General features: G+C 56.0%; 1 protein-coding gene across 2 annotated transcripts in view; it reads left to right on the top strand.

Moving 5' to 3' along the window:
* ZBTB38 (zinc finger and BTB domain containing 38) overlaps positions 1-17495 on the top strand; it is a 135435-nt gene that overhangs the window by 42210 nt on the left and 75730 nt on the right. Inside the window, exons 1-2 of one of the 2 annotated variants that reach the window (XM_055129453.1) lie at positions 9557-9721; positions 11683-11755. The gene's annotated coding sequence lies outside the window, so the exon portion shown is untranslated. Of the gene's footprint in view, positions 1-9556; positions 9722-11682; positions 11756-17495 lie in introns of those variants that run through there. The other variant, XM_055129452.1, reaches the window with a different exon arrangement.

Raw genomic sequence — 17495 nt, 5'->3', positions numbered from 1 at the left:
ATGCACACACATGCCCGGCTGTTCCAGCACTGCGCTGGGCTGTGTTCCCCTCTTCTTCCCTCCTTTCCTCTCTTTCCCACACTTTCACAGGCGCGCCTCAGCGATCCAGAGAATTCCCTCAGGAGGTCCCGTTTCCGTGGAGCACAGGCTTTGCACACGGGACACCCCGGTTGGGTGCCCAGCACCGTGGCATCCACTGAGCACTCCGGGAGGGAGCCCCCAAGTGTGGCTGGTATGGCTCCAAAATCAAAGGAATAGCAAACAGATTTGGGGGCTGGAGTGACAGCACAGCAGGGAGGGCATTTGGCTTGCACGCGGTTGACCCGGGTTCAATTCCCAGCATCCCATAGGGTTCCCCGAGCACCGCCAGGAATAAGGAGTAATTCCTGAGTGCAGAGCCAGGAGTAACCCCTGTGCATTGCTGGGTGTGACCCAAAAAGCAAAAAACAAACGACAAACAATCAAAATTTATTGAAGTAAAAGAAGTCTAGCTTTCCACCCAAGGGCTGAGTGCCCCAGCCTTCTCTGGGGACCTAGAAACGTGTTTTAAGCACATATGCTGCCTGAGCCCATGTGCTGCTTGCGCCCTTGTGGCCGAGCACATGTGTTGCCCGAGCACATGTGTTGCCCGCATCTCCCCTCTTGAGATGTGTACTTTCACGCTTTCATACTTTTGTGTCTAAAGCTCGGTTATGTGTAGGCGCTTCCTCCACCCTTGGAGAAGCCCGCGTTCTCTCTTGAGCGCGTTATTTTCACTATTCTCTCTCCCACTTATCCCTTCCTCCTTCCCTCAGAAACCTCTAAATAAAATCTACTTATTTCAAAAAAAAAAAAAAGAAGAAAAGAAACGTGTTTTAAGCTTCAGCAAATGAACCAATGGCTGTTTCTTTTCCCTCGAAGAACGCCAGAACTGAAAAGTGAAGGTCAAGAAAATTGACTTATTCTTTCACAGAGAAGACCATGGCTGTGGAGGAGATGAGACGCCTTTGCCACCGCCTCTGTTTTGTGGACCCCGGCGGGGTTTATTTGTGTTTGTGCTCGAGTACTTCTGTGTGTGCTTGTAAGTGCGTGTGTGTGTGTGTATGTGTGTGTGTGTGTGCTCTCGTGTGTGTGTGCTTGTAAGTGTGTGTGTGCGTGTGTGTGTGCTCAAGTGTGTGTGTGTGTGTGTGTGTGTGTGTGTGTTTGTGCGCTCGCATGTGTGCGTGCCTGTGCGTGCAGGCAGGCACGCATGCGTTCGGGGTGGTTAACTGCAGTAACTAAGGAGATGGGGCCGTCTGATCCAAAGTCACGGGCAGCGTGGAAGGAGGCGCTGTGCCCAGCCGCTGCCCGCAGCACTGCCTGGCGGCCACCCAGTGCTCTGGGCCCACGAGGCGGCCGAGACCCCTCCCCACTAGCGTCCTCAGTGCCAGGCCTCGAAGAGCCGTTTTCCAGAAGCTGTTTGCTTTCGGGGCCACTAGAGGGGACAGTCTGCAGCTCCCAGGACAAAGCAGCCCCACGGAACTGCGTCTTCCTCTCTGGCTCTGCTGGTTTCCGGGACGACCCAGCCTTTTTGAAACACAGTTCCGACGACGTGTAGCAGGCGCGTCGGCTGCAGGCAGGCAGGCTCGTGCTTCTTACCGTTTGGGCTGGCGGGGACCCAGGGGCGGGGAGGATTCCTTTTCCTGGGTTTTTGTTTGGGGGCCACACCCCGTGGTGCTCAGGGCCTCCTCCTGGCCCTGCACTCCGGGGCCACTCCTGGTGAGGCTCGGGGGGACCCTAGGGGGTGCCCGAGATTGAACCTGGGTCAGCTGTGTGCAAGGCAAGGCCCCAACCTGCTGTGCTATGTCTCTGACCCAGAGGTTCTCTTCTAGAACATTCTCCTCAAGGCAGTCCGACAAGTCACAGTCACGTGGCTGAAACCAAGCTCTGCATCACCTTGCGGAGAAGCTATGGGCGCAGCCCACTGGGAAGTGAAGCACCCGGCTCTCTCCCATTTGCATTTAGTTCGGTTTTGGGGGCCACACCCAGCTACGTTCAATGGTTAGTCCTGGTTCTGTGCTCAGGGATCACTGTTGGCAAGCTCAGGACACTGCTTGGGGTGCTGGGGATCGAACCCAGGTCTGGTGCGTTCAAGACAAGTGCCTTAACTCCTGTACCATCCCTCTGCCACCCCAGTGCTCTTCCAGTCCTGCCACCTGCAGGCTGTGTGATGTTGGCCAAGTCTCTTAGCCTCTCTGGTCATCCATAAAGGAGCAGAGGAGATAACTGGAGGCCACACACAACGCAAGGTGGTCGGACAAGGGTTTTGGTCTGACCTGTGGCTTTGTGGACAAGGCATGAATGAGAATCACAGGGGATGGGAGACAGGGAGATATCTTGATAACTCGAAAGCCACCAGCAAGTTTGGTGGGGGGGGGGGGCAGTGAATTTGCAGATCTTGAGGGAGCAGGAGGAGGGTGTGCGTGAGATGGCGTGGGGTGGGGTGACTGTCCACACAGATGGCCGAAGAGGTGCCTTCCCCAAGTGTTAGGAATGACAAGGAGAGACCCCGGGGGTCCCAGGTCCTTCCTGTGTGGAACATGGGGTTTTGTCCGGGGTGCTTCTGAGCCGCCCCCGGGGGAGAGGGCTGCTTCATGCTCTGACAGGGGCTTAGACGCCCGAAGGGGAATGAAAGTGATGCCCACATCGCCAGCGGGCCACAGGAAGGAGAGAGGGAGGCCGCCTTGCATGGCCAGGGGCGCTGATTCCTTGTTTTTATTGGGGTAAGTTCGCTTACAAGACTGTACGTGTTTACGTGCTTTAGGGATCCGGAGTTTCCACCCTACACCCACCCACCAGCCCTGCTCTCTCCACCACCGTCTGAGGACACCCGCCCTCCCCATTCCCCCCAGCCTCCCCAACCCCCCCAGTCCCCGAGGGCACTCCCAGCCCTCTGGGTGACCTCAGCTCCATCAGTCTAGGGAGGTGTTTTCATTGGCTACTGTCTGTTCTCTTGCTGTGTCGCTTTGATTTTTCCCACCGAGTGAGATCATCTGCTGGTCTGTCTTGATCCTTCTGACTTATTTCCTCAGCGTGGCCCCCTCCCGGCCTGCCCGCCGCTTCCGTCCACGTGGTAGCCAAAGGCAGGGTTCACCTTGGCTTCTAGCTGCGTAGCCCCCCATTGCGTGTGTGAACCCCATCTTCTTGATCCATTTACCCATCGTGGGGTGCTCGGGTTGTTCCCAGATATTGTGAGTCGTGCTGTGATGAAAATAGGTGTGTGTGTATGTGTGTGTGTGTGTGTGTGTGTGTGTGTGTGTGTGTGTGTGTGTGTGTTTATTTTCACTCAAATTTCTGTGTCCTTTGGATTGAATTGTAATGACTGGATCATATCGTTGTTCTAGTTTCAACTAGAGCAATAGCACAGCAGGTAGGGTGTTTGCCTTGCATGGGGCCGACCCGGGTTCGATTCCTTCGCCCCTCACGGAGAGCCAGACAAGCTACCGAGAGTACCCTGCCCGCATGGCAGAGCCTGGCGAGCTACCCGTGGCGTATTCAATATGCCAAAAACAGTAACAACAAGTCTCACAATGGAGACGTTACTGGTGCCCGCTCGAGCAAATCAATGAACAACAGACGTCAGTGCTACAGTGCTTTGTTAAGAAATCTTCCTACCGTAGGGGCAGGGCCACTTTGCAGTCCCAGCAGCATATGAAGGCTCCTTGCCCCACATCACCAACAATACTTGTGAGTTCAGGCCTCATGAGAGAGGCCATTCTCAAGGAAAAAACAAACGTTTCTTTTGGGGACAGGAGCCCCTATCCAGTGGTGCTCAGGGCTTCCTCCTGGCTCCGTGCTCAGGGATCACTCCTGGCAGGTCCTAGGGGACCCTGTGTGGTGCCAGGAAGCCAGGCAGGGTCAGCGACATGCAAAACTAGCTTCTTAATGTCTGCTCTCCCCCTTTCCCGGGACAGCCATTCTCACAGGTGTCGGGAAATACCGCCTCTGTGTTTGCATTTCCCCGATAAGAAGTGATAATGAGCAACCTTATCACATGCCATTAAACATCTGTACATCTTTCTCCGTGAAAAGACTTAGCTCTTGGATTCGGATGTTGTTTCATTGTTTTTTTACTGAGTTTTGTGAGTGACTTATAGATCTTGGGTACCAGCCCTTAGTTCTGAGTACGGTGTGCGTGGGGCTGGAGCCATAGCACAGCCATAGCATAGCAAGCGTTTGCCTTACACACAGCCGACCTGGGTTCGATTCCCAGCATCCCATAGGGTCCCCTGAGCACAGCCAGGAGTAATTCCTGAGTACAGAGCCAGGAGCAGCCCCTGTGCATTGCCAGGTATGACCCAAGCTTAAAAAAATGATAAAAAGAGAATGAAATCTGAGTACGGTGTGCGAGCCTTTCTTCCCATTCAGATGGAGGCCTTTGTTGTGTTCACGGGAGGTTTTTTTTTTTCACTGAGTAGAAGCATTTTCTGATGTAATCCCGGTTGTGTTTTTGCCTTGTTTTCTTTGCCAGTGGCGTCAAATCTTTCAACACATCTGTGAGGCTAGTATTGTGGCGGGATTTCAAGTTTCACGTTGTGTTGCGTTTAATTTGGTCGCTAGAAATCAATGCTCTTGGAGCTGGAGCGATAACACAGTGGGGAGGGCGTTTACCTTGCAATGTGGCCAACCTGGGTTCAATTCCCAGCATCCCATAGGCTCCCCCGAGCACTGCCAGGAGTAATTCCTGAGTGCAGAGCCAGGAATAACCCCTGAGCATTGCCAGGTGTGACCCAAAAGGAAAAAAAAAAAGAAATGCTCTTTCTAAACAATAAATAACAGGTCTCGACCTGCCATTTAAAACCACGGTACTAGGACCTGGAACTCTAGCACCAAGTGTAGGGCCCTTGCCTTGCCTGCAACCAACCCAGGGTCAATCTCTGCCCCACCCCTCACCCCCCGTATGGTTTCCTGAGCCCTGACTGGAGGCATCTCTGGGTGCAGAGCCGGGAGAAAGCCCCGAGCACTGGTGGGTCGTGGCCCCCAAACACCAAACCAAAGAACGAAAACAATTTCTGAAATCAAGTAACGGGGCTGTGAGTATCCTGGAATCCACCGACTCTACACAGTTGTGTGGTGTCATCTTCACGCACACGCTCGGACACCGTGGAGAGCTCGGGGTCGCCAGGCCTAGCCTGTAGGGCTCTCTGCGCGCCTGCCAGCTTGGATGTTCAACCCCAGCCGCTAGCTGCCTGTGTAGTGGGAGGCCGGAGGCTTTCCAGGTGGCATACGGGTTTCCTCAGTCACTGGGCCTCCTTCTTGGTGTCACCATGTAAATGTATGGCGCAGGTGGAACGGACCCCCCAGGGCCGAGGGGGCCGGGATGTGGGGGTCCCTGGGTCATGGCCCCTCGGCGTCCTGCTGCTCACACTCTCCTGGTCCCCCAAAGTGGCCTGCGGGGCTTGGCCAGGGTTCGTCTTCTGAGAGAAACGGATGCCTACGCACGTGTGTCACGTCGGCCGGGCCCCTGAGCTCCCGGGGGACCAGAGTAGGGAGGGGCTTGGTGGCGTTTTCTTCAGAGAGAAGAATCCCTGAGCCTCCTGCCAGAAACGCCCAGAACAGAAACGCGCTTTCCTCATCCCAAGGCCAGGCTGTGTGGACGCTGAGGGCGACCCTGACCAGCCGTGGCCGTTCCCTTGATCAACGTCATGTGGCTGCTCTCCCTTCCGCAGTTCGCCTCCACTGATCTCACCTGCCCGGGGGACTCAGGGCTGGGCGCCCGCATGGAATTCCTCAGGGTGGCAGCTGGCAGCCTTCCCGGGCCCGAGATAGCGGCGCCAGGTCCCCTGCTCGCTCGGCGAGAGCAGCTTTCCTGCGCCCGCCCGGGAGAGGGTCGCGGGGCCCAGACACCGCGCAGTGGGGCGGGGAGTGGACACCCGGGGCTCGGCCTTCCAGACCTGGCCACCCTCTCCCACCACCCTCCCAGCCCTTGGCGCCTGTGCCCTGGGAGAATCCGAGACGCCCAGTCACGCACACCCCAAGAATTCTGGGGTGCAGACCATCCATGCGAGAGCCGGTGTCTTGTGGGGAAGGGTTGTCCTTTATTTAAACTTTATTTACTTTGAATTATTATTATTATTATTATTATTATTATTATTATTATTATTATTATTTTGCTTTTTGGGTCACACCCGGCAATGCTCAGGGGTCACTCCTGGCTCTGCACTCAGGAATTACCCCTGGCGGTGCTCAGGGGACCCTATGGGATGCTGGGAATTGAACCTGGGTCGGCCGCGTGCAAGGCAAACGCCCTACCCGCTGTGCTATCACTCCAGCCCCTTGAATTATTTATATATATACACACATATATATATGTATATATATATGTATATATATATATATATATATATATATATATATATATATATTGCTTTTTGGGTCACATCCGGCGATGCTCAGGGTTGACTCCTGGCTCATACACTCAGGAATTACTCCTGGCGGTGCTCAGGGGACCCTATGGGATGCTGGGAATCGAACCTGGGTCAGCCCCAAACGCCCTCCCCGCTGTGCTATCTCTCCAGCCCCTAAGCTTTATTTAAACACGACATTTACAAAGTTGCTCACGGTGACTTGTTACAGTTTTTCAGTGCCCCAACCCCAATCCCACCTTCACTGTCACCTTCCTCCATGTTGTCCCCATTTTCCCAGGCACCCCTCAAGCCTGCCCCCACAGCAGGCCCACAGTGATTTATTTTAGATTGCTTGTTACCATTAAGTGGCGAACGGGACCAACCGAAAATACTTCAGTAAAAGAAAATTTGTAAAAATTGTTGCATTTCACCATGGGGACACGAAGTCCCCGTTTAGGGGCTGAGCTGTTACTTTCTTACTGCGCTGTTACTGTGTTGCGGGGAAGCCTTCTTTGTTAGTGTTTTGGCTAGGCGCTCTGGGCTGGCTGCATTCCTACCCAATCTGGGGCGAGGCTCCGACTGGGATGTTAGTGTTGTAGAATCTGGAGACGTCGCTCCCGAGAAGCCAGAGTCTCTAACTGGGCAGTCCGTCTCCAAAAAAGTTTTGTGGCGAGTTGACGTCTTTCGAGATTTAATTCCGAGTCTCTGGGAAGAGGCCGGTAGATGAGTTTACACAGCGGCAGCCGTGGAACGTGTCGGGGTGGCTGCCAGGGCTTCAGGGAACACGGGGAGGTGGGGGGTGCACCACCCTGACTCCGAAAAGGCCTGGCGTTTTCAGATAATGTAAAAAGAAAAAATTTAAAAACAACCTGGTGTATCTGAAAATTTCAGCAGGCTCCCGTCTGGGGAGATGCTGGCGAGGTGGTGGCCACGGCAGGACGGGGACTTGGGGTCGATCTTACCCTGGGCTGAGATGCCTCCCGGGAGAGGGTGGCAGAGATGTCCCCTTGTCTCCTCTCGGGGACTCCGGAGAGCGCAGACTCAGCCAGAGTGAGCTGCACTCGGCGCCCCCTGCTCCTGGAGCACGTTCCAGCACCTTCTCCTGGTCTCCACGCCTGGTCTCTGTCCTTGCTCCTCCCTGGAGTCAGCCCGGTGGCCCCGGTGCTCTGGAGGCCGGGACGGGACAGACCAGGCTCCCTCTGCCCCAGGCCCCTGGCCGCAGCCCACCCACCACACTTCATCTCCTTTTTTTTTTTTTTTTGCCTTTTGGGTCACACCCGGCGATGCACAGGGGCTACTCCTGGCTCTGCACTCAGGAATTACTCCTGGCAGTGCTCAGGGGACCATATGAGATCTGGGAATCGGACCTGGGTAGGCCACATGCAAGGCAAACACCCTCCCCGCTGTGCTATCGCTCCAGCCCCCACACTTCATCTTTTTTTTTTTTTTCTTTTTGGGTCACAGCTGGCGATGCACAGGGGTTATTCCTGGCTCTGCACTCAGGAATCACCCCTGGCGGTGCTCAGGGGACCATATGGGATGCTGGAATCGAACCTAGGTCGGCCGCGTGCAAGGCAAATGCCCTACCCGCTGTGCTATTGCTCCAGCCCCCACACTTCATCTTCTAGCATGTCCCCAGCCCCCCACCCCCGCCTTGGCCCAGGTGACAGCGGGGTCCTGATTCGCCCCGCCCACCTTGAAGCAGGTGGTCTCCTGGCCCACTCGCCACACCCCGCCCTGCCCTGCTGCTTCCTTGTGGGGGTTGGTTCCAGGTCCCTCTCGGGATAGGCTGCCCTTGGCCCAATCGATCCACTTGCCCCAGCCACTCAGCAGGGGGTTCAGGACCCAGGCGTTGGGCTGAGCATCTAGAGATAAGGCGCTTGCCTTGCGCACAGTTCCATCCCCCAGGACCCCAGCGGGTCCCCAGGGCACCAGCAGGAGTGACCCCTGAGTGCAGAGCCAGGAGTAGCCCTGAGTAAGCCCTGAGCGCCTCCAGGTGTGGCCCCCAAACAAACAAAAGCCAAAGGGAACCCTGGAATTTGAGACCAGGCGATTCGCTGTGGGACCTCAGAGAAGTGTCTCACCCTCTCTCAGCACCCAGGGCCTGGCCTGGAGAACTGCAGATAAAAACAGCGCCTGCCCCCCAGCTGCCCCCACTACCAAGACCGAATCAGCGTTGGGAAGCTCCAAGCAGGCAGGGCCTAGAACCTTTGTTTTCTGTCTGGGAGGTGTTGGGGCCACGCCCAGCAGCGCTGGGGAGTGGGTTCCTGGCTGTGTGCACAGAAGTGACCCCGGGAGGTGCCCAGGCAGCCAGCACATGCAAGGCCAGCGCCTTAACCCCTTCTGCCCCCGGAGACACTCACTCACGCTCATGAGTTCCCACCGGTTTATTTTAAAACGTTGCCGATTCGTTCTGTGATGTGGGTGGTACCCCCTTCAACTCAGGACGAGCTATTATTGCCTAATGCCCCCCTCCCCTACCCCCGCCAAGAGCAGGCCACTGAGGCCCAGGGCTGCCCTGCGTGAATGTGACCGCTGAGGGGGCCCAGCCTGGGTGGGCGCTAGGAGGGTCTCTCTCTTCCATGTCGCTCTGGGCTAGCATCCCTCAGGAAAAGCAGGGCGTCTGGGGGGGGGGGCGAGGGACCCCAGAAACAAGCCTGCCACCGCTTGCTCACTCTCTCCCTCCCTTCCTCCCCCTGCTTTCTCCCTCTCTCTCTCTCCCTCTCTTGCTCTTCCCCTCTCTCCCCTCCCTCTCGCTCTCCCTCTCTCTGTCTCTCTGACCGAGAGCCGCCATGCGCTGCCCCGCACAGGGTCACGTCCCCCGGGAGACCTGAGCGCCCCTGCCCGGTCGGATCCGGAAGGAGGGAGGCTGGCGGGGGTGGGCAGAAGCCGCAGGAATGTTCCGCCGCGGTGCGAGCCAGCGGGCCGCGAGCGGGGCCTCTGGACATCAAAGGTTCCTTTTGTCCCCTCCCGAGTGGCAGGGCAGCCCGGCTGGCCGCTGGCGATGACTCAGGCCCAGCCCTGACGTCACCGCTCGGGGCCACTGGCCTGTCCCCGCAGCCAGGAAGCCGGCCAGGGAGTGGCACTCCCGGCTGCTGCAGCAGCGTCCTGCCCGCCTCGCCCCTCCCTCGGCCCACCTTTCTTCCCGGTGCTCTGTTTCGTGGGCGGGGGGGTGGGTCAGGCCTGTGCCTTCCAGAAGGTTCAGCCTATAGGCCTGCTTGCAGAATGTAGAGGTCGGGATGGATGACAGCCCCAGGAAAGTACGCGGAGCGGCGCTGGCCCAGAAGCAGGACCCGAGGCGGCACCAGCGGTTCTAGCCCCCAGCCCGGGGCGCCGGCAGCGGGAGGCACCTCTGAGTAAGTGAAGGCCCGGCGCCCTCGGGCAGTGCCATCTTGGTCCCCGACGCCTGACGCCCGAGGGCCCCGGCCCCAGGGTGAGGGAGAGGGCACCGCCGTGGGGGACCCCCCTTCCTCCCCCCAGATCGAGGCAGCGTCAGGCCCGGATGGCACTGGGACAAGAGCGCGGGCCCTCGCAGGGAGGAGAACAAAAAGCAAAATTTGCAACCCGATGAGAAATGGCCTAAGTCGGGCCTCCCCGCCCGCCTGCCACACTCTCTCTCTCCCGGCCGCCGCTGCCACCCGCAGACTCGGCCCAGCAGCCTGGACGCGCTCTGAGAATTCTCAACCGTTTGCTTCCTGCGTCTGCTGCCCGGTAATGCTGAGGGGTAAATGCTGCTCCCAGCAAACGTGGCCCCCGGGCCGCTCTCTGGCCGCTCTCGCCCTGGTGGAACGCGGCACATGTCAGGAGGAACCGCCGGCCCAGCCCCGTCTCAGAGCCTAGGCCAGGGTTTCCCCAAGGCTCCGGGGGCCACCCGCCTCCTCGCCCACCTCATGGGGACCTCTCAGCATCTCTGCTTGTGCTGTAGCATCTAGGAGGGCAAGAGACCAAGAATCAGGAGTGGCGCGCCTTTGCACTCCCTCTCCCTCTCCCTCTCTCTCTCTCTCTGTTCTCTCTCTCTTTCTGTTCTCTCTCTTTCTGCTCTCTCTTTCTGCTCTCTTTCTCTTTCTGCTCTTTCTCTCTCTTTCTGCTCTCTCTCTTACCACTTTTCACTCCATCTTTTTTTTAAAAAAGGCGCCAAATCTTTGCCCGACCTATAGCTTTACACGCTCTGGAGGCGCCCACCAATAGAACTGAAGCCAGTTGCCAAGAAAGACGTTTTCATGACATAGGGGGCAGAGCAATAGCACAGCGGACAGGGCAGTTGTCTTGCATGCCAACCCACTGTTGGACCCCGACACTCCTCTGTCTGTCGGGCCCTGCCAGGAGCGACCCCTGAGTGCAGAGCCAGGAGTTACCACTGAGCATTGTCAGGTATGGCTCCAAAACAAAGCGAAATAAGAAACAGATCTGATTTTACTTTATCTTATTTTGCATGGAGGGGCCTTACTCCTGGCTCTGTGCTCAGGATTACTCCTGGCTCTGTGTTCGGGATTACTCCTGGTGGGGTGCCAGGGAAGCCATGTTGTTGGTGTACACCATCTCTCGTATCTCAGGCCTAGCTAGGCTGGGATGTAAAAATTGTTTTCCCGTTACTGTAACTGACTGTGATTTCTGTTACTATAACTGACATGTTTCGGTTTATGTAACTGACTTTGATTCTGTTTCTGTTGACTAAGTTAATTTACATATTCTGCCTATGTGGCTGAATATTATTGGTTATAATATTAAGCTAGTTAATAAAGAGAGGCTGAACAGGCCGCTCTGGGTTACAGTACCCGAGATAGTGTGTGATCCTCCGTAAATTGTTTTATTTCTTTCACGTGCGTATCTCAATGCTCAATGCGTATCTCAAGGCTGCCTAACCAAGCCTTAGCACCACACTGTATGTAGTTCTAGGGTTTGACTCAGGTGGACCACACAGGCAAGTGCCTTACCCATTGTACTCTCTCTCTCCAGCCCCAGATTTTATTTATTTATTTTTGCTTTTAATTTTTAATTTAATTTTTTTTTTTTTTTTGCTTTCTGGGTCACACCTGGTGATGCATAGGAGTTACTCCTGGCTCTGCACTCAGGAATTGCCCCTGGCAGTGCTCAGGGGACCATATGGGATGCTGGGACTCGAACCGGGGTCACCCGAGTGCAAGGCAAACGTTCTACCCACTGTGCTATCGCTCCACCCCCGCCCCCAGATTTTATTTTAAAGGTAATCAGGGAGCTTGTGTTTTCTTGGGGAATCACTCACAAAGGGGCAGCGTCCTTCTGAGGGGAAGCGTCTGTTCCATCAGCCTGTGTCTTTGTCGTTGTTTTTCTCTCTCAGGTAGTTCTTGCCCTGATTCCCTGCTGAGGGCCGCTGCCAGCTGCAGAATCCGGTGCAGAGACCCCCTGCCTCGGTGAGTGCACGGACCTTCGTGCTTCTTCTCGCTGACCTTGCCCTGGGGTTTTGGGCCCACTGAGACGGCTCTGGGGGAGGGTATGTAAACGTTAGGGAAGGTTTGTTGCTGTGGCTGCTGGCTCAAACGCCAGAAGAGATTGTTTCCTGTGGGGAACCCCTGGCACCTTCTTCAGAGACAGACAGAGGGACCCTTCTCTGGCACGAGCAGCTCCGGGTTCCTGGGGTTGGGTGGACGCCCCTCCTCCAGGAGCGAGCGAGCACAGGTGTGCCGTGTGTCGGGGGCACGGCCGGGAGCGGGGGCTTTCCTGTGGGTGCCGGACTTAGCCTGGCCCCACCAAACTAGGAACGGGTCCCGGTGGGCGACCGATTCCCAGGCTGACGTCAGTGAGTTTCCTGGAGAGCTTGGAGTGAGCCCGCTCGGGCTCAGCGTAGGGGAGGGATCAGCAAACCACAGGACACGGGCATTGGGGTGGGCGGAGAAAATGATGTACGGAAAATGCCCTGCAATGTGTTTGTCTGGGGGCCACACGTGGCAGTGCTCAGGGGTTACTCCTGGCTCTGTGCTCAGGGCTCTCTCCTGGCAGGGCTCAGGGGATCACTTGGGATGCTGGGGACAGAACCCGGGTGAACCGCATACAAGGCAGGTGCCCTGCCCTGTCCCCCTCCCCCCACTATGTGCTATCTCTCTGGCTCAGTCACCTAGGGCTTGAGGGGATGAATGTCTGGCTCCATGGGCAAGGGGCCATGGCCAAGATCTTTCTAGAGATGGTGCAGTCCAACCCTGGGCACTATTACACACTGCCCAGCAGCCATTGAGCCAAGAGTGACCCTTTCCCTGAGTTCCCCACTCGGGGCCTGTTGGTCAGAGGAGGCCAGTCTAGGTTGAGTCATCCTCTGTCTGGCGCTGCCCATTGGGTTGTCCCACCCATTTCTGTGGTCCCCGGTCTGAGCCCCGGGGGCTTCCAGGCTTCTCTAGCTTCTCGCTCCTCACTCGGTCACCTCGTGGGGACTGGGGCACGCTGCCCTTTCGGATCTGCTCCAGGCCTCAGCGGGTGGGGTGGGAGGGAGAGACCCTCCCTCCAGGGTGGCTGGGTGGGGGGCGGGGGAGGGCGGGGATGTTCAAACCTCTGTAAGGGAGGGGCAGTAGGAAACCTAGTCTGGAAAGGCTCCGCTGGGGGAGATTAATGCGCCCCAGAGGATTTGACAGAGAATCCTAGCTTTCCTCTTTTCCTGAGAAGTTTCCAAACATTTCCTGAAAGAATTGAGTGGTGAGGTTACAAGCCTCATTTAGCAAACCCTGAACTCCTTTTGTATTTTATGTCGCTTTTAACCGTGGTGGGTCTGAAGGCAGTATGATTCCCACTGGGAAATCTCACCAAGCGGATGGTGGGTGCCTGACTTCGCCCCCCAGGCACCATAGAGATCTCCCGTGTAAAGGGGGGGAAATGGGTTCCCCGGGTGCGAGGCAGCAGCATGGATGCGGGGACCTCACCGGGCCGCCTCACCTCGCCCGGCCTGCCTCCCCGGGGCTGCCTCGCCAGGGCAGGCTCCCGCCTGTTCTCCAGTTGTGTCAGTCTCCGGCCAGCTGTTCTGCTTTCTGACTGAAGTTGATGGGGTTTGACACTCCGGGCACCCACGCCCTGAAAAATACACGTGCCACCGGCCAGCGGTGCTCAGCTTCGTGGGTTCTCACCAAGTCGGAGAGCCACAGGAGGTGTGGGCTGGCAGGAGAGGACTAGGACAGCAGGTGGGTGTCTAGGAAAATAGTTCTTTGCCTGCCACGAGGATGGTTCTGGAGAGCTTCATGCGGAGCCAAGTGAGTCAGAGGGAGCGGGGCGAACGCACGAACACAGATTGATCTTTCTCGTATGCAGGATATGAAGAAACACAGTAGGGGAGTAACACAGGCCCGAAGGCAAGAGAAAGGAAGGACATGAGAACTAGCCTTCAGTAGGAAGCTGCGCACGGGGGGTGTCGTGGGGGGGATAGGACAGGGAAGGGAGCACCGAAGTGATAAGCATGATACCTGATCAAGAACTTTATTGTAAGGCACAGTGCCTGAAAGGAAGAAAGAAAAAAGGAAGGAAGGAAGGAAAGAAGGAAGGAAAGAAGGAAGGAAGGAAGGAAGGAAGGAAGGAAGGAAGGAAGGAAGGAAGGAAAGAAGGAAGGAAGGAAGGAAGGAAGGAAGGAAGGAAGGAAGGAAGGAAGGAAGGAAGGAAGGAAGGAAGGAAGGAAGGAAGGAAGGAAGGAAAAAGAGAGAGAAAGAGAGAAGGAGAGGAGAGAAAGAGAGAGAAAGAAAGAAAGAAAGAAAGAAGGAAGGAAAGAAGGAAAGAAAGAAAGAAAGAAAGAAAGAGAAAGAAAGAAAGAAGGAAAGAAGGAAAGAAGGAAAGAAAGAAAGAAAGAAAGAAAGAAAGAAAGAAAGAAAGAAAGAAAGAAAGAAAGAAAGAAAGAAAGAAAGAAAGAAAGAAAGAAAGAAAGAAAGAAAGAAAGAAGGGGCTGGAGCAATAGTACAGCGGGTAAGGCATTTGCCTTGCACGCAGCTGACCGGGGTTCGATTCCCAGCATCCCATATGGTCCCCTGAGCACCGCAAGGGGTAATTCCTGAGTTCAGTGCCAGAGTAACCCCTGTGCATCGCCCGGTGTGACCCAAAAAGGAAAAAAAAAAAGAAACGAAAGAAGGGAAGGAAGGAAAGGAAGGAAGGATGGAGGGAAGGAAGGAAGGAAGGAAGGAAGGAAGGAAGGAAGGAAGGAAGGAAGGAAGGAAGGAAGGAAGGAAGGAAGGAAGGAAGGAAGGAAGGAAGGAAGGAAGGAAGGAAGGAAGGAAGGAAGGAAGGAAGGAAGGAAGGAAGGAAGGAAGGACACTTGCCACAGAGGCAGGCAGGAGCGGGAGGGAAACCGGTGACGGGATTGGTGTTGGAATATTGCATGCCTGAAATCCAATGGTGAATAGCTCTGGAATGCGTGTGACTCAACTGAGAGCAACAAAGAGCACGGAAAGAAAAAGCAAGAAGTGCAGCAGCAGTCATGCTACAGTAGTTAATGCATCTGTCCTGTGTGCGGCTGGTCCTGGCTCTGTCCCTGGCACCATGGGGCTCCCCAGGGGTCACTAGGTTTAGCCCTGGAGACCCCCAAGCATGGTGAGGGTGGCCGGGTAATCCTGCCAGCAGCGCAGCCCCAGGCTCTGGCGTTGAGATGCTTCCGGGGGCTGAGGATTGGCCCCCAGCACAGCTTGGGTGGTGGCCCCTCCCTCCCGGTTCAGCTTCTGCAAGTCCATTTTCTTGCTTGTTTGTTTTCCGCATTGGAGGGTTCAGAATGTTTCCTAGGCTAAGAGCCTGCCGGGCAGGTGGCGTGAGCACAAAGCTGGGAGCAGGGGGAACATGGAACCTGGTAGGAAGATGTGACCAGAGCAGTAAGTCGAGAGCCGGCACCAGGCTTCTAAAGCTGGAGGCAGGTGGGGGTGTTGGTCTGCACCAGGGAGGACAGATACGGTCCTTCCTTTGCTGGGACACTTGCTAGTCGTTCCAGCTGCCACGTGATGGTGAGTCATCTAAGAGGTGGGCTGGGAGTGACGGGGGAGTGTGGGCTGGGGTCAGGGCTGCAGCCTCAGACCCCTTCAGTTGCCTGGTATGACCTCATGTGGACAGCCAGTCTGGCAGGGATAACAGATACACACTTGAGGCACACACACACACACACACACACACACACACACACACACACACACACACACACACACCACGCATACTCAGGTATCATGGACAAAATTAGATTTCTTTTCTTGTTTTTTTTTTTAAGTTCGATTTCTTGAGCTTCCTTAAACTTCATTTTGGTTATTCAAATAAACAAGACCTTTACTGGCGTATGACAGGCTTCATTCGAACCCAGCACTGTTGCCTTCTCAGCGCCTTGGTCATCTCGGGACCTCAGGCCAGCTTGTGAGCTCAGCCAAGAGGAACCGGCTCGTGTGGGTGGCGCCCGGACCAGCGGTTATTTTTAACCCTAGAGGTTTGCTGTTTCCGTGGCCAGACACAAGCCCCTTCTTCCTGGGGTCAGCGTGACGAGGGGCCCGTCCCTCCATGTAGAGCAGGTGACAGTCAGGCCACCCCCACGTCCTTCAGAGACTGCGTGGTCACAGGGCTGTGTCATTTCTGATGCCGAAAACCCTGACTTCTCGTCCAGCGTGAGGTCAGAAAACATGGCACCAGAGAGTTTAGGGTTCTCCTTTTAACTCCCAGGACGCCTCTGTCTTCCCCAGAGCTTGAGAGCTTCCTCTCTCTTCCGAAATGTGTGTTTTGCTTTGTTTCTCTGATACTGTTTGTTTGGTTTTGCGACCGTAAAACTGAGATTCCATCAGCGTCACTAAGGGAACGTGAACCGCTGCTGGTGCTCAGACGGCTGCCCGACAGGCCACGGAGCCGATGGGCAGCTCTGGGACCGTGGGGGCTTTTTTTGGGGGGGGGGGGTTGGGTCACACCTGGCGATGCACAGGGGTTACTCCTGGCTCTGCACTCAGGAATTACTCCTGGCGGTGCTCAGGGGACGATATGGGATGCTGGGATTTGAACCCGGGTCGGCCCTGCTATGCTATCACTCCAGCCCCCCGTGGGGGCTTTTTAACCCGTTGCTAAGCATGTTCAAATTGTTCACATCATTCCTTTAAAATATGTTTGTCTTTCTGAATTGACGTCTGCCCGAAGCCCCCCGGCTTACCCCCGCAGGCTGTGAAGACCCCACGGCTGTGGGGACAGGCCCGACTCCCGACTGGAGGCCCGGCCCGGAGGCTTCTCACTTTAGTCAGCAAAAGCCCGTCCCCCTGGGGGCCACTGGAGCCGTGAGGGGCGCGGACTGGCCTTCCTTCTTCCAGGGACCAGCGGGACTTCTTGGCCTCTGCGGAGCCAGGGCGGGGGGGGGGGGTGGCGGGTGCTAGCTTCTGTCCCTGCGCGTGGCTCAGAGGAAGCTGGGGTGCTGCCACAGTGGGGGCGTGGGCCTTGGAGGGTGGCAGCCCAGGCCGGAATGGAGTCTCTCGGGCGTCCCGAGGCCCTTGGGGGCGCTGTGCGGGAGGGAGGGCAGAGTGCAAAAGGCAACAAGCTGGTGTTTAAGTGAAGAACTACGCGGAATGTGTCCTTTCACTGTGAGCCCCATCCAGGGCCCTGGCCCAGAAGCTTCCATGCTCAGGTGTCGCCGGAACGTAGTTCCAGGGTGCAGGAGGTGGGGTGGGGGGGGTGGACCAGCCCAGTTACCTCGATACCTGGCGTCAACTCAACCAGGAGAGAGTGGAGCTGTGAACTCACCCCAGGCAGCAGCCGGCCTCTGGGGGTAACACTACTGGCCCCTGCCCTCAGTGTTTTCCTGCCACGTTGGCCAAATCCCCCGGCTAACACTTGTCATTGGGGCTGGGGAGATGGTTCAGTGGTTAGGACACAGTCCTTACAGACTCCCAAGAACCGCTGGGCATCCCCGTTTTTGTTTTGTTTTTTTAAATTTTATTTTATTAAATCAACGTGTGGAAGATTACAATGCTTTCAGGCTTAGGTCTCAGTTATACAATGCTGAAACAACCATCCCTTCACCAGTGCCCATATACCACCACCAAAAAAAAAAAAAAACCCACACAGTACACCTCCCATCCCACCCCTCCACCCCCTACCTTGTAACTGATAAGTTTCATTTTACATTCTGTTTACTTTGGTTACATTCAATATTTCAACACAAACCTCACTATTGTTGTTAGGAGTACC

Source organism: Sorex araneus, chromosome 2 (genome assembly GCF_027595985.1).
Source record: "Sorex araneus isolate mSorAra2 chromosome 2, mSorAra2.pri, whole genome shotgun sequence".
NCBI lineage: Eukaryota > Metazoa > Chordata > Mammalia > Eulipotyphla > Soricidae > Sorex > Sorex araneus.
This window is presented reverse-complemented; position numbering and strand designations above follow the sequence as displayed.